The sequence below is a fragment of the Odocoileus virginianus genome, chromosome 29 (assembly GCF_023699985.2).
Source record: "Odocoileus virginianus isolate 20LAN1187 ecotype Illinois chromosome 29, Ovbor_1.2, whole genome shotgun sequence".
Lineage (NCBI taxonomy): Eukaryota > Metazoa > Chordata > Mammalia > Artiodactyla > Cervidae > Odocoileus > Odocoileus virginianus.
Window position 1 is genome coordinate 25,126,626 of NC_069702.1, and position 13,069 is coordinate 25,139,694.

Below are 13,069 nucleotides of genomic sequence, written 5' to 3' on the forward strand. Positions count from 1 at the left end.
TGACAGTACACACTCAATGTCACAATTAGGTATTTATTTGAATTGTTTGAAAGCTAATCATCTGATGCCCAGTGACCTTTGCCTTTTATTAAAACCTGCTTTCAGGGCAAAGTGTTACCTCTTCACTTACACAGAGGGGCAAACAGCTGTAAGACTTCTGTGTCTCCAGAGTAACAGGGAGGCAAGCCCAGTTCCTTTGCAGACAGACCCTGAAAGACCAAGGACACTCAGAATTTGTTGTAGGCATCAGCGAGTCCATAGGTGAGAGGAAAGATGTGAGAAAGAAGCAGGAGTCTTTTCTGCTGTCCCTACAATTGAACCATGTTGGCAGCCACTGATGGACAGGATACCTTTTCTGATTGCAAGGATATTCTGAAGTTTATAAATCTAGCCTGATGTTTGGTCATTCACTTATGAGGATATTAAAATCAGTTTAAATTAAGCCTATTTCTTTTTTCCTTACAGATGATTTTTTTAAATGAAATTTTTGAAGAGCTGCACTTTAAAAAATAAAGTGAAAAGATTATATTTTATGACCAATACAGGCTTCTTCCTCATTAAACTTTTCAACCTTGTGCAATGGGAGCAGGAGGATCCGTGTGGAGCTTGTCATGGTAAAGTGGGTAATAGGCATCCTTTCTTCAAGGTTTGCCTTGACCTCCTCTGAGCTTCTTCTATGCTAGCTTGAACAACTCAAAGATAGTTTATTTTATTTCATAGGGCAAGCCATATCCTTAAGCTTTATTCCCAACTTCTCACCATTATTTATACCTATCTGGTCATATCTCAGCTTATAAAGAAATGAGCAGGCAAGACCTCCTTATTCATTAGGAAGTGCTTCTGGAAGTGTCTGCCAGCCTTAAATAAAATTAACAGCAATTATTTTTAAGCAAAGAGGAATTTATTAGGGAATAGCAGAGGAGTTAACAATTCAAGGCAAGCACACAATGGCAAACCATAGGCAAGTCTAAAAAACAAAGAGGAATTTAGCTTTTATTGGAATCTGGGAGGAAATTGGGGAGCACTGTTTTGAACAAAAGTTCATTAGAAGAGAACAAGAGTTCAAGGTTGTTGCTGTTTCACATTGGTTGCAAGCTATGGTCAGTTTGCTGTTGCTGAGAAATGCAAAAATTCTTTCTTCCTGCTGGCTGTGTAGCCAGAGATAATGATTTTCCTTTCATGGCTTCCCCACTCCATTTAAAATCAAGTATGCTTTATCTGGGCTTCTCAGGTGACACTAATGTAAAGAACCTGTCTGCCAGTGCAAGAGACATAAGAGATGCGCGCTTGATCCTGGGTTGGGAAGATACCTTGGAGGAGGAAGTGGCAACCCACTCCAGGATCTTTGCCTGGAGAATCCTAAGGACAGAGGAGCCTTGTGGGCTACAGTCCGTGGGGTTGCAAAGAGTCAGACACGACTGAAGCGATCTTAGCATGCTTGCATGCTTTATCTGTTTTCACATTTCTCCCTTTTGATCAAGACCTTTCTCTGAAAGCATCACTGATGCAGCATCAGGTTGTTCTGGTTGAAATATTTTTGTCTGTGTCCCTCAGTGCCGGGAAGGACCTTTCCTCAGAGTTGTGTTGGGTGGAAAGAGCAAATAGCATTTGGAAACCACAGGGGCCACATTTGAGCAACAAGGAAGGTAAAGAGGAGCTCTCAGGCATCTCCCGTTCTTAAGTTACGTCTTGTCAAGCTTGTAAGCCTTGGAATCTGAAAGCGAAGTGTTGAGCTGACATCATACTGTTTGGTGCATCATTCCTGCAGATATTTGCCAGCCAACAGGTACAAAGTCTTAAAATGGTTATGCAAGTCAAAATTAAAAGTAGAATGACAAATCCAGTTTGCATCATTGTCCTAAAGATGGAAGGACCATGGGGAATCAGGTGAAACTTGTTGTAACCAGTGTTCTTGTTCCCTGATTTTATGTAATTGAGTTTCCCAGAGAAATGTATCCATGAGCAGCAAGCACTGGTTGTTCTGCTAGGAGGTAGCCAAGGGAAGTTTGGTTAGCTAACACCACCTTAGCTAAGGAATTGCAGAATTAAGGAAACCTCAGCTAAAACTGGAGCAGAGACAGACCTGTAGGGGAACTGCTCCCAACCAATGCATCACTGATTACAGTAAGTCCCCTATATATGAACCTTCAATTCTCAAAGAGGCAAACATGCATCTTGTTCCAGCAAGGAACCAGAACCTGTGGCATCAGTGTCAGACATGAGTGAAATTGCAGCTTGCCCTCCATCTCCTATTGCTGACCATCCTTCAGCTCTAACATCTCCCAACTCCTCTCCTTCCTGCAATCAGTAACTTTCCTTGCCTGTTCACTTGATGCCAGCCCCTATATGCAAGCTGTTGTATTACTGTACTTTCCAAGGTACTGTAAGATTTAAAATGTTTTCTTTCTTTCTTCTGTTTGTTTTTATGTATTATTTGTGTGTAAAGAATTATAAACCTATTACAGTACAGTACTATATAGCTGATTGTATTAGTTGGGTACCTAGGCTAACTTTGTTGGACATACGAACAAATTGGACTTACAAATACACTCTTGGAATGGAACTCATTTGTATGTGGGGACTGTACTCCAGACAGGAAGAGATATATGCCTACATCTCAGACAGGAAGGTGTTGCCTACTCTACTATCCAGCAGGAAGAAGAAAGCTCTGATGACAGCCCAGCCAATCAGACTGTAGCTGCCAACCAATGAGAAGTCTCCATACTTTGGACTGCTAGCTTCCTCCAGTAAACTCTTTCATGATTACACTGCCTCCCAACCTGCTTCGTTTCCCTGTAAAAACAAACTCCTCTTTCTTGTTCTCTGGATTTACCTATGGTCTGCCATAGTCTACACATCCCAAATTGTATTCCTGTGGCTATTCCCAAATAAACTTGCTCTTGCTGACAAAATAACTGGCTCTCCTGTTACTAAAGTTGGCAGAAATCTAAACCTGTTGTTGGGAAGCTATTGCTCTGGCAGTGAAGAGTCAGCTGTGTTACTTAGGGTAATGGATAGATTTCTAATCATGTGCTCACTAATGTATACTCCAAACCAAGAAAGGAGGAAAGATCTCCCGATGAGGCAAACCCAGAGTCTTGGACCCTGCCAGGCAGTTAACTTTAGGTTCTTTGATGTAGGCTGAAGGGGTTGGTCCAGTTTCAGATCAGTTATAAATGGACAGTGGAACAACTAGATGTCCTACTGAGCATTGTCCTCCCATTCTCCAACTATCCTGACATTTATAAACCCGGGGATGATAGCATCCTTCCCAAACAAAGATGAAACCAGATGAGCACAAAGGACTCCAGCTCAAGTGTCACTGTTTATTAATGAATTTGTGGGAATGGTGCTATTGACATTAATCAACCAGGGGTCAGTGATGTTTTGAGAGCATTCTGGAAGGATTCCTCCAAGCCAAAAAGACCATTCTCTAACATGACAGCACAAGGTACTTGAGTTTAAGTTGTTTTTTTGGACAAACAATAAAAAAGTAGGGGCTTGAGTGGGGCAGTTGCTGTAGTGCCATAATTTTAAGTTTATCTAGGATGGTGTTATTATCGCTGTCATCAGTGTGGTGGTCAGGAGGAAACAGCAGGGAGGGAATGTTGACAGCAGTTTCACTGTAGCTAATGTTGAGGGGCAGTTGAGTGAAATTAGTGCCATCAAGGATAAATGAAAAGTTGGTCACAGAACAGACTAAAGAGTCACTGCTGTCGTGTACAGACTGGAGTTTCTGATGGCAAAGCCAACCATCAGAGGTTTCCCTCATAAGCAGCGGGTTGAGAAGTGCATATAAGAGCATTGTCTTCCCAAGGAAGGGAGAAAAGGTAAGAAACAGGGGGGAAAAGGTATCCTGGCCTGGTCTGGTCATCTTGGGAAAGCTGTCTCCTTCAGCTGTCATCTGTTTCAACTCCTGGAAATCTTTACTTCTAGTTACCAGTTGCTGTGCAGGTCCAATCAGAGTTTGGTGCTTTCTTTAGATGTGATAGATATGGATCCAAGGGTTTGTTCCCTGGATCTCAGCAGTATGCGGACTGGTTAACAACAGTTGGTAAGGGCCCTTCCAGCAAGATTAGAATTAAATTAAAATTTTTAAAAATTATTTTACTTTTTGGCTGTGCCACATAGTATGTGGGGTGTTAGTTCCCTGACCAGATATCAAAGTGAAGGGAAAGTAAAAGTCTCTCAGTTGTATCTGACTCTTTGTGACCTCATGGGCTATACAGTACATGGAATTCTCCAGGCCAAAATAACTAGAGTGGGTAGTCTTTCCCTTTGCCAGGGGATCTTCCCAACCCAGAGATTGAACCCAGGTCTCCGGCATTGCAGGTGGATTCTTTACCAGCTGAGGCACAAGGGAAGCCCAAGAATACTGGAGTGGGTAGCCTATACCTTCTCCAGCGGATCTTCCGGACCCAGGAATCAAAACAGGGTCTTCTGCATTGCAGGTGGATTCTTTACCAACTGAGCTCTCAGGGAAGCACAACCAGGGATCAAACCTCCACCCACTGCATTGGAAGCACAGTCTTAACTACTGGATCACCAAGGAGGCCCCTAAGGGATGTCTTTGAAGATGTCTCTTCTAAGAGATGAAATCTCTGGGTTGTAAGAGACAATACTGAAGACCTTTGTCTCCAGGGAGCATGCTGTGAAAAAGATTGTTCTACTAAGTCATAGTTATTTTCAACAGGAAAAATTAGGTCTTTAAAATAATAAAGTATATGCCTATGTGCTCAGTTGTGTCCGACTCTTTGCAACCCCATGGACTGTAGGCCACCAAGTTCCTCTGTCCTTGGAATTTTCCAGGTGAGAATACTGGAGTGGGTTGCCATTTCCTACTCCAGGGTATCTTCCCAACCCAAGGATCAAACCCGAGTCTCTTGTGTCTCCTGCACCAGCGGGCAAATTCTTTACCACTGCACCATCTAGAAGTCCCTAAAATCATCGAGGATTTTAATATCCTCTTATTAGCTATAGATCAAAAGAAGCAGGAGCTAGGCACATTGGGCATCCTGTGATTATCTCAAAGGGTGAGAGTTTATGGGTTGCAGAAGGGATACATAGACCTAAGGTTTAGAAGGACCAATGACCGTGACTTTGGGCAGGATATTTGAAGAGTCTCTACAGATTTTTGCCTGTAGAGTTAATGGTGCCGTTCATGCATTTGGCCCTGGGGATTTTGGCTGCTAAGCACAGTGAAAGTGTTGTAAAATTGGCCAGACATCACAGACTTGTCCAAGCACCTGGCTGAAGTGAATTCCCTGGTCATTATGAAGTTCAAGGTGGGGTTTGCTAGATGAAAGTGAAAGTGTTAGTAGTTCAGTTGTGTCTAACTCTATGTGACCCCCATGGACTGTAGCTCACCAGGCTCCTCTGTTCATGGAATTCTCCAGGCAAGAATACTGGAGTGGGTAGCCATTCCCTTCTTCAGGGGATCTTCCTGACCCAGGGATCGAACCCAGGTCTCCTGCATTGCTGGCAGGTTCTTTACTGTCTGAGCCACCAGGGAAGGCTTTTCTACTAGAATCTTAGCCCCAGAAGAGATAGTGGCCTATCTACAAGGGAAGGCTTCAGTTCAGTGAGAAAACATACAACTGTTGCCAAAACCTATTTATATCCTTGAGTTGAGGAAGCTGGAGGAAATCCGTCTGCCAAAGCTCAAACAGTCTACTGGGAAATTTAAAATGTTCTAGGTGGCATGGATAGGTTTTCCAGGTTTGTGTTTTGGGTGGGTGTGGCCAATAAAGTAGATACTTTTAGTGGGTTTATTAATATTTTCCCAATATTGACTCATAAAATTTATAATTTTATCAGTAGATCAATGATTCAATGCATATACAGTATGGTTGACCCTTGAGCAATGCAGGGGTTAGGACACCGGATCCCCCCGCAGATGTATAACTTACAGTCAGCCCTCTGTATTCAAGATTCTACATCAGCCAACTACAGATCATGTAGTACAGTAGTATGTATTTACTGAAAAAAAAAAACCCAGTATAAGTGGACACTTGCAGTTCAAGGATTGTGTTGTTCAAGGGTCAACTGTAGTCAGTAATGGGAATTTTATAGTCTCTGGCAGGACTGGATCATTTGGTCCAAACCAGAGCTTTTTCTTTTTACCAAATGAACAGTAACTAGAGTTCCAATGTTGTCTTTCCTTTTCTGGGGCCAGTTGTTGAGTATCTCTAGATAATCTGTCTAGCTTATCATTTGGGGGAATATCTTTTTGGACCATGATAGAGGTTTGGTTCTTGGTTTCTGTGAGAGCAGAGAATTTTTAGTGGAGATATCAGTGGGGTGGTTCCCTTTAGCTCCCAGAGAGTCAAGTTTAAAATGCTCAGAAGTTTAGTAGTAGCCAGAGTGGCTGGTAGAAGCATAGCATCTAATAAATCTTGAATATATGGGACATTTTAAATTTTATCCCCATTAGATGTAAGGAACTTTCATTACTTCCATAACATTCCAAAGTCATGGGCTACTCCAAAGGAGTATCTACTGTCTATATAAATATTAATATATATGGTTTATCCCATGGCTGAAATATAGGATTGAGTAAGCATGTCATTCAGTCTGTAGTACTGAGGTAACCAAAGGCAAAGATATTGTCTCGATAACTTCAAAAGAGGTTACAATTGCATACCCAGCACAATATTAACCATTTTCATCTTTTAAATAAGAACCATCAGTAAGTCATGAAAAGTCTACATTTGTTAAAGGGGTTTCTTGCAAGTCATATGGGGAGTCAAGAAATGGTCTATTAAAGGACTTCCCTGGTGCTCCAGTGGTTGAGACTTCACACTTCAGTGAAGGGGGCGTGGGTTTGATCCCTGGTCAGTCAACTGAGATCCCACATGCCATGTGGCATGGCCAAAAAGAGAGAGACAGATGATCTGTCGAAGTTAAACAGTCGCGAGGAGTTTTGTACATAGAGGATGAAGAAAGGGTGGCAAGGTTAGGCTTATTACAGTGAGCCAGAGTAATATTGGGTGTGGGCAACAGGAGAATTTCATAGGGAATAAGATGTCTTGCTGACAGATATTGGGTATGGTTGGAATTCAGAAGGGCTTTCAACAGTGTGAGGAACAAAGACACAGGGAGGAACCCATGACTCTTTCTTGGTGGCCTTTACTGAAAGGGCAGTGGTAGGAATGACTCAGAGGCAAGGGGTACCACAGGGTCTGTGATTGACTGTGATACCCTATTGGTGGCGGCCATCTCCATGTTTCTAAATAAGTACTCTGAGGACATTTCCTTCCTTTTCATAGACTTTGAGGAAAAAGAGTTGATATTTAGAGTGTCCAAGGGCAGAGAGATTCATTAAGCTTTCTATTAATGTTTTAAAACCTAGATCATCCTGATCTTCCCAAATAATAGGATCAGGATGGAAACACTGGCAGACTTTATTTTCTTGGTTCTCCAAAATGTGATTGCAGCCATGAAATTAAAAGACGCTTGTTTCTTGGAAGAAAAGCAATGACAAACCTAGACAGCACATTAAAAAGCAGAGACATTACTTTGCCGACAAAGGCCCATATAGTCAAAGCTATGGTTTATCCAGTGGTCATGTACGGATGTAAGAGTTAGACATTAAAAAAGGCTGAGCGCCAAAGAACTAATACCTTTAAAGTATGGTGCTGGAGAAGACTCTTGAGAGTCCCTTGGACAGCAAGAGGTCAAACTAGTCAATCCTAAAGGAAATCAGCACTGAATATTCATTGCAAGGACTGATGCTGAAGCCCCAATACTTTGGCCACCTAATGCAAAGAACTGACTTATTGGAAAAGACCCAGATGCTGGGAAAGGTTAAAGGCAGGAGGAGGTGGGGACAAAAGAGGATGAGATGGTTGGATGGCATCTCCAACTCAAATGAACATGAGTTTGAGCAAGTTCCGGGAGATGGTGTGGAGAAGGCAATGGCACCCACTCCAGTACTCTCACCTGGAAAATCCCATGGACGAAGGAGCCTGGTGGGCTGTGGTCCACGGGGTCCCTAAGAGCCGGACATGACTGAGCGACTTCACTTTCACTTTTCACTTTCACGCATTGGAGAAGGAAATGGCAACCCACTCCAGTGTTCTTGCCTGGAGAATCCCAAGGATGGCGGAGCCTGGTGGGCTGCTGTCTGTGGGGTCACACAGAGTTGGACATGACTGAAGTGACTTAGCAGCAGTAGCAGCAGCAGCTGGGAGATGGTGATGGACAGGGAAGCCTGGTGTGCTGCAGTCCATGGGGTCACAAAGAGTTGAACACAACTGAGCAATTGAACTGTAGTGTTTTTCAACAAGATTTATATAGATAGATAGATAGATAGATAGGCTGAACCATGAGAGAAAAATTTGAAACCCTGTTATGACAGTAGCCAGCTAACCCAAGAAAGCTTCACAATTGAGATTTAGCTTGGGGATTGAGGAGATGCAGGATGCCATGGAGTTTTTCTGGATCTTTGTGTAGTCCTTGCTCTGAGATCAGATGTCTGAAAAGCAAATGTTTAAGAATATTATTTAATTGGCTGCATCAGGTCTTAGTTGCAGCATGTGGGATCTTCTGTTGCAGCGCACAGACTCTCTAGTTGCGGCTCCCAGGCTTCAGGAGTTGCATCATGCGGGCTCTCTAATTGTGACACAAGGGCTCCAGAATGTGCAGTCTCAGTAGTTGAGGTGTGGGGGCTTAGTTGCTCTGCGGCATCTTAGTTCTCCCACCAGGGATCAAACCTACATCCCCAGCATGCAAGGTGAGTTCTTAACCACAGGACCCCAGGGAAGTCCCCTAAAAAAGCAAACTTGAGTTAGAACAAACTGCAACTTCTCCTTGGAGACCCTGTGTCTCTTTGAGACTAAAGGCTTTCACAGGTGGATGCTGTCTTTCTATGAGGAGTCCTGTAAGGGGAGCAGCGAAACATGTCATGTACATGTTACAATAGATTAGAGCCTCTAGAGAACAGTACATCATCTAACTAAAAATAAGCCTTTAGGATTTGTGAGAAATCAGGACTTTTAGGTAAACCTTAAATTACTGTTCAGATATATTGTTGTCATTTCCAGTTAAAGGCAAAGAGATATTGATGGGCCTTATCCCTAGGGATGCTAAAAAAGATCAGAAAGACTGATGCTGAAGCTCCAGTGCTTTGGCCACCTGACTCAAGAAGTTGACTCATTGGAAAAGACCCTGATGCTGGGAAAGATTGAGGGCAGGAGGAGAAGTGGGTGACAGAGGATGAGATGGTTGGATGGCATCATCAACTCAATGGACATGAGTTTGAGCAAACACTGGGAGATAATGAAGGACAGGCAAGCCTGGCATGCTGGAGTCCGTGGGGTTGCAAAGAGCCGGACATCACAGCAACTTAACAACAAACGATAACAACAAAACTCACTCACAGTGAAAAGCTTGCTTTCAGTAGGAATGGGAGCTGATAAGGTGTGAGGGCTGAGAACAGGTGACGAGGGATAACAATATCGTTAACAGTATGGAGGTCTTGCACATATCTCTATCCACGGCCACTGGGTTTCCCAATGGGTAACTAATTGCAGGACTAATACAAGGGATTATAACCCCCTGGGCTTTATAATCCTCTGTGGTTGGTCTGATTCCCTGTAAGCCCTCCTTATTTGTAGGGTATTGATTAATTCTGGGGTGAGGCTTTGAGGAATCCTTTTGGATTTTTTCAGTCATCCCTTTATTTTATTTTTTAAGTATAGTTGATTTACAACATTATATGAGTTTTAGGTGTACAACGTAGTGATTCACAATTTTAAAAATTTCCATGTTATTTGTAGTTATTATAAAATATTGGCTACATTCTCCATGTTGTATTAATACAGTATTTGTGTTTGTGCTCCATTGCTGACTCTTTATGACCCCATGGACTGTAGCCCACCAGGCTCCCCTGTCCATGAAATTTTCTAGGCAAGAATACTGGAATGGATTGCCATTTCCTTCTCCAGGGGGTCTTTTGGACCCAGGAATCAAACCGGTGTCTCTGGCATCTCCTGCATTGGCAGGTGGATTCTTTACCACTGCGCCACCTGGACAACCCCTATACAATATTTCTTTGTAACTTATTTTATACAGTGTGTGGGGAGGTTAGCTGATTTACTAAATTAACCAACTCCAGTATGAACATAGTTTCTCATTTTATTCTAGTTCTCTTTGCCAAAAGACAGAGGTCTCAGTTTAGTTCATTAATAAACCTAGAGTTAAAGGCCACATGTGTGGACTCAACATCCATGGGGAGACCAGAATTTTCCTTAAACATAATCTGGAATCAACAATAATATTCATGTACAGGTTCATTGCTATCTCAGGCATCAGCTAACCCTGGGAGAGGCAATCCCTGTCTGGTCAGCAAAGCCCCAAGATGCCAAAGTATCAATTACAGAAACTAGAAAATGTTTCAATATACAATTTTTTTTCTTCTTGCAAATTGAGGTTATATTATATATATATAGAATGTTGTATTTTCCATATAACATGAACTATGAACATCTTTTCATGACAGGGGATATTGATCTACATTTTTTAAATGACTACATAGTATTCTCCTGTATATACAATAACTTTAACCATTCTACAATTTGTGAACTTGTAAATTGTTTCCAGTTTTTCATGATCAAGAACAATATGGTAACAAAAATCTTTATCACTTTTTATGTGGCATGTGGCTTTATGAGATACTTCAGAGTGGGATTTCTGGACCAAAAGTTTACAGTTTACAAATTTGTAATTTAATAAGTTAAATACATAATTTAATAAATCTCAACTAAAATTTAATCTAGTTTAATTTCAAAAAGTGAAACAATTTATATTTCCACCATTATTGTAATGGAGAGGGCTCTTTATCTCATACTCTCAATAATATAGTATTTAACCCCTTTTAACTTTAAGTCAATCTAGGGAAACTAACTGTCAACCACTAACGAAAAGTGAACCTATGTGAAAATACTAGACATAAGAGAATTCGAGGCAGAAAGGATTTGAAAGAGTAGAGTGATATTTTATTTTGATAAGTTACCTTCTACTAAGAAAATAGCCATAAACCTTTAGTATTACATAATTTCCAATGTCAATGTCGTATGGTTCAAACTAATATTTAATTGTAGCGTTTCAAAACATATAATGCAAAGATAAATTTCTCAACCTGTACTTATCATAGAAATCTTTAAAATATTTCTTTCAAAGATGCACAGATCAGGAAGAGTAAATAAGGATAAAGAGGATTTGAACAACATAATTAACAAGCTTGACCTACTAAATACAGGTAAGTAAACAGAGTATAATTTTTCTTTCTTTTACAAATTCCCATGGAATATTTAGTGCCTATTAGCACACACAGAAGCATCTTAGATTTATTGAAAAAGTAAGTTTTCTGGGAATAATTATTGATATTTTAACATATGAATAGTTTAGGTTATAACCTTTGGGGAAAGGTAGGAATAAGCAAAAAAAGACAGGATATTCCAGTAAGGTTTTGCAAACAGAGAAAAGCCAGCTCCAAGGAAGAAAGCCTTGGCCTCCTGCGTGGCTCCAGCTGGGACGTCTTGAGCTCTGGAGCCCCCAGGCCCATCTGTCTTGTCAGCACTCTTCTGTTTCTAGGTTAAGGAGCTCAGCCTTCTCAGATGTGGCTTGAGAAACATAGCCTCCTAATCCAGGATTTAAGAAAACTTAGGAATGAGGAGGAGGCAGGAGTGAGCAGTCTTCAGGGGTTGGCCCTGGGTGTGAGCGAGACACCCCAGCTAAGCAGCCTCCTCCTTCAAATCCTCCCACAGGCCTGACCTGACCGAGATCAAGGGCCGCCTATTGCCAGGAGGCAGGGAGCCCCGGATGCTTGGCCAGGACTGTGAATGTCTTCTCTTGCTTTCTGGGGGCAGGCATGCCGGACTAGGTCTGCACCTGATTTATTGGACTCTAGATCTGGAAGAAGTCCAATCAGCCTGGGATCCCTGAGCCAACTTTGAAGATAAGATGGGGACCATATCTTTGTGTTAAAGAGGTTTCTGCCTCGTTGTGACTGGTAGTAAAAAATACCAAAGAAGGTAAGAGCTTTCTTTCTAGCCTGATGTACAGAAATGGTTGAGACCATGAGGGCAACAAACTTCCATTTCACATGGGAAATAGGTGCAGGTTTGGCCTGGGGAGAGAGTCAGAGCAGGCCCCTTTGTTTGCTATGTGTGTTTCGAGGTCTTCAAGTCCTGGATGATGAATCTTCCATTTCTTGGGTTTACTTAGTGGGCAGATAAACAATCACCTACATTTCAGGGGGAAAAAAAAGATAATGTTGGGACTTCCCTGGTGGTCCAGTGGTTAAGACTTTGCACTCCCATTGCAGAGGGCACAGGTTCAATCCCTGGTCAGGGAACCAAGATCCCACATGGTGTGGCAAAAAAAAAAAAAGATAATGTCAGCCATAGATGATACTAAGTTAGATCCTAGAAGGCAGGGACTCTCACCCATGCAGTGTAAATATGCCAGTTACCTGAGAAGGTGGCTCATCTGGGGAATCACCAGAGAGGCATCTTTTAGTCATTACTGAATGATGCTGCTTCAACAGTCTGAGGCCATATCAAGCTCATTTTTCATCTTTGATCTTACACAGTTTTCACTGTTTCAGTTTTTGCCCTGAGAATTATTTTACTTCTTTTGATTGTGTGCACTTCCAAAACCCAAACATTTTAGTATATAGCATGGCTCTATAGGCAAGTTACCAATGGTCAGAGCAAGCTGTGACTCATTGGTGGAGTCAGTCATTATTGAAGTCCCTTCCAGCTCTAGAACTACAGGTATCTAGGTTTATTTCGGTTGGTTTGGTCATAATGGCTTCTCACTTTACCTCATACTCAGAATCTGCTTTCATGACATCCCTTATATCTGGGAACCATTTTGAAGATTAAAAAAATACACTGCTTTTTTCCTTTATTTCTTTATTGTTAACCAACATAAGCTAGGAGAACCTTTCATTTTGATATGCAAGGGGTAAAGATAACTCTTTGACCATCCTTGATATAATAACCTTCAAAAATAAAGTTGAGTGGGATAAAAGTAAGGGAGGGGAGAAATATAGAAGTGGAAT

At 41.7% G+C, this 13,069-nt stretch overlaps 2 protein-coding genes and 1 non-coding gene across 7 annotated transcripts in view; all 3 read left to right on the top strand.

Annotated features, from left to right (window-relative positions):
* The window catches only part of NAAA (N-acylethanolamine acid amidase), a 33,416-nt gene extending 22,158 nt beyond the window's left edge, over positions 1–11,258 (top strand). The window contains exon 11 of one of the 3 annotated variants that reach the window (XM_020904148.2): positions 466–2,915. The gene's annotated coding sequence lies outside the window, so the exon portion shown is untranslated. Of the gene's footprint in view, positions 1–465; positions 2,916–4,451; positions 4,740–11,181 lie in introns of those variants that run through there. The other 2 variants (XM_020904149.2, XM_020904150.2) reach the window with 2 other exon arrangements.
* Positions 11,179–13,069, top strand: part of PPEF2 (protein phosphatase with EF-hand domain 2) — a 44,645-nt gene continuing 42,754 nt past the window's right edge. Inside the window, exons 1-2 of one of the 3 annotated variants that reach the window (XM_070458283.1) lie at positions 11,179–11,260; positions 11,596–12,035. The gene's annotated coding sequence lies outside the window, so the exon portion shown is untranslated. Of the gene's footprint in view, positions 12,036–13,069 lie in introns of all 3 variants that reach the window. The other 2 variants (XM_020904147.2, XM_070458282.1) reach the window with 2 other exon arrangements.
* On the top strand, positions 12,286–12,358 carry TRNAG-CCC (transfer RNA glycine (anticodon CCC)). Its single transcript has one exon. It is a non-coding gene; the product is annotated as a tRNA-Gly (tRNA).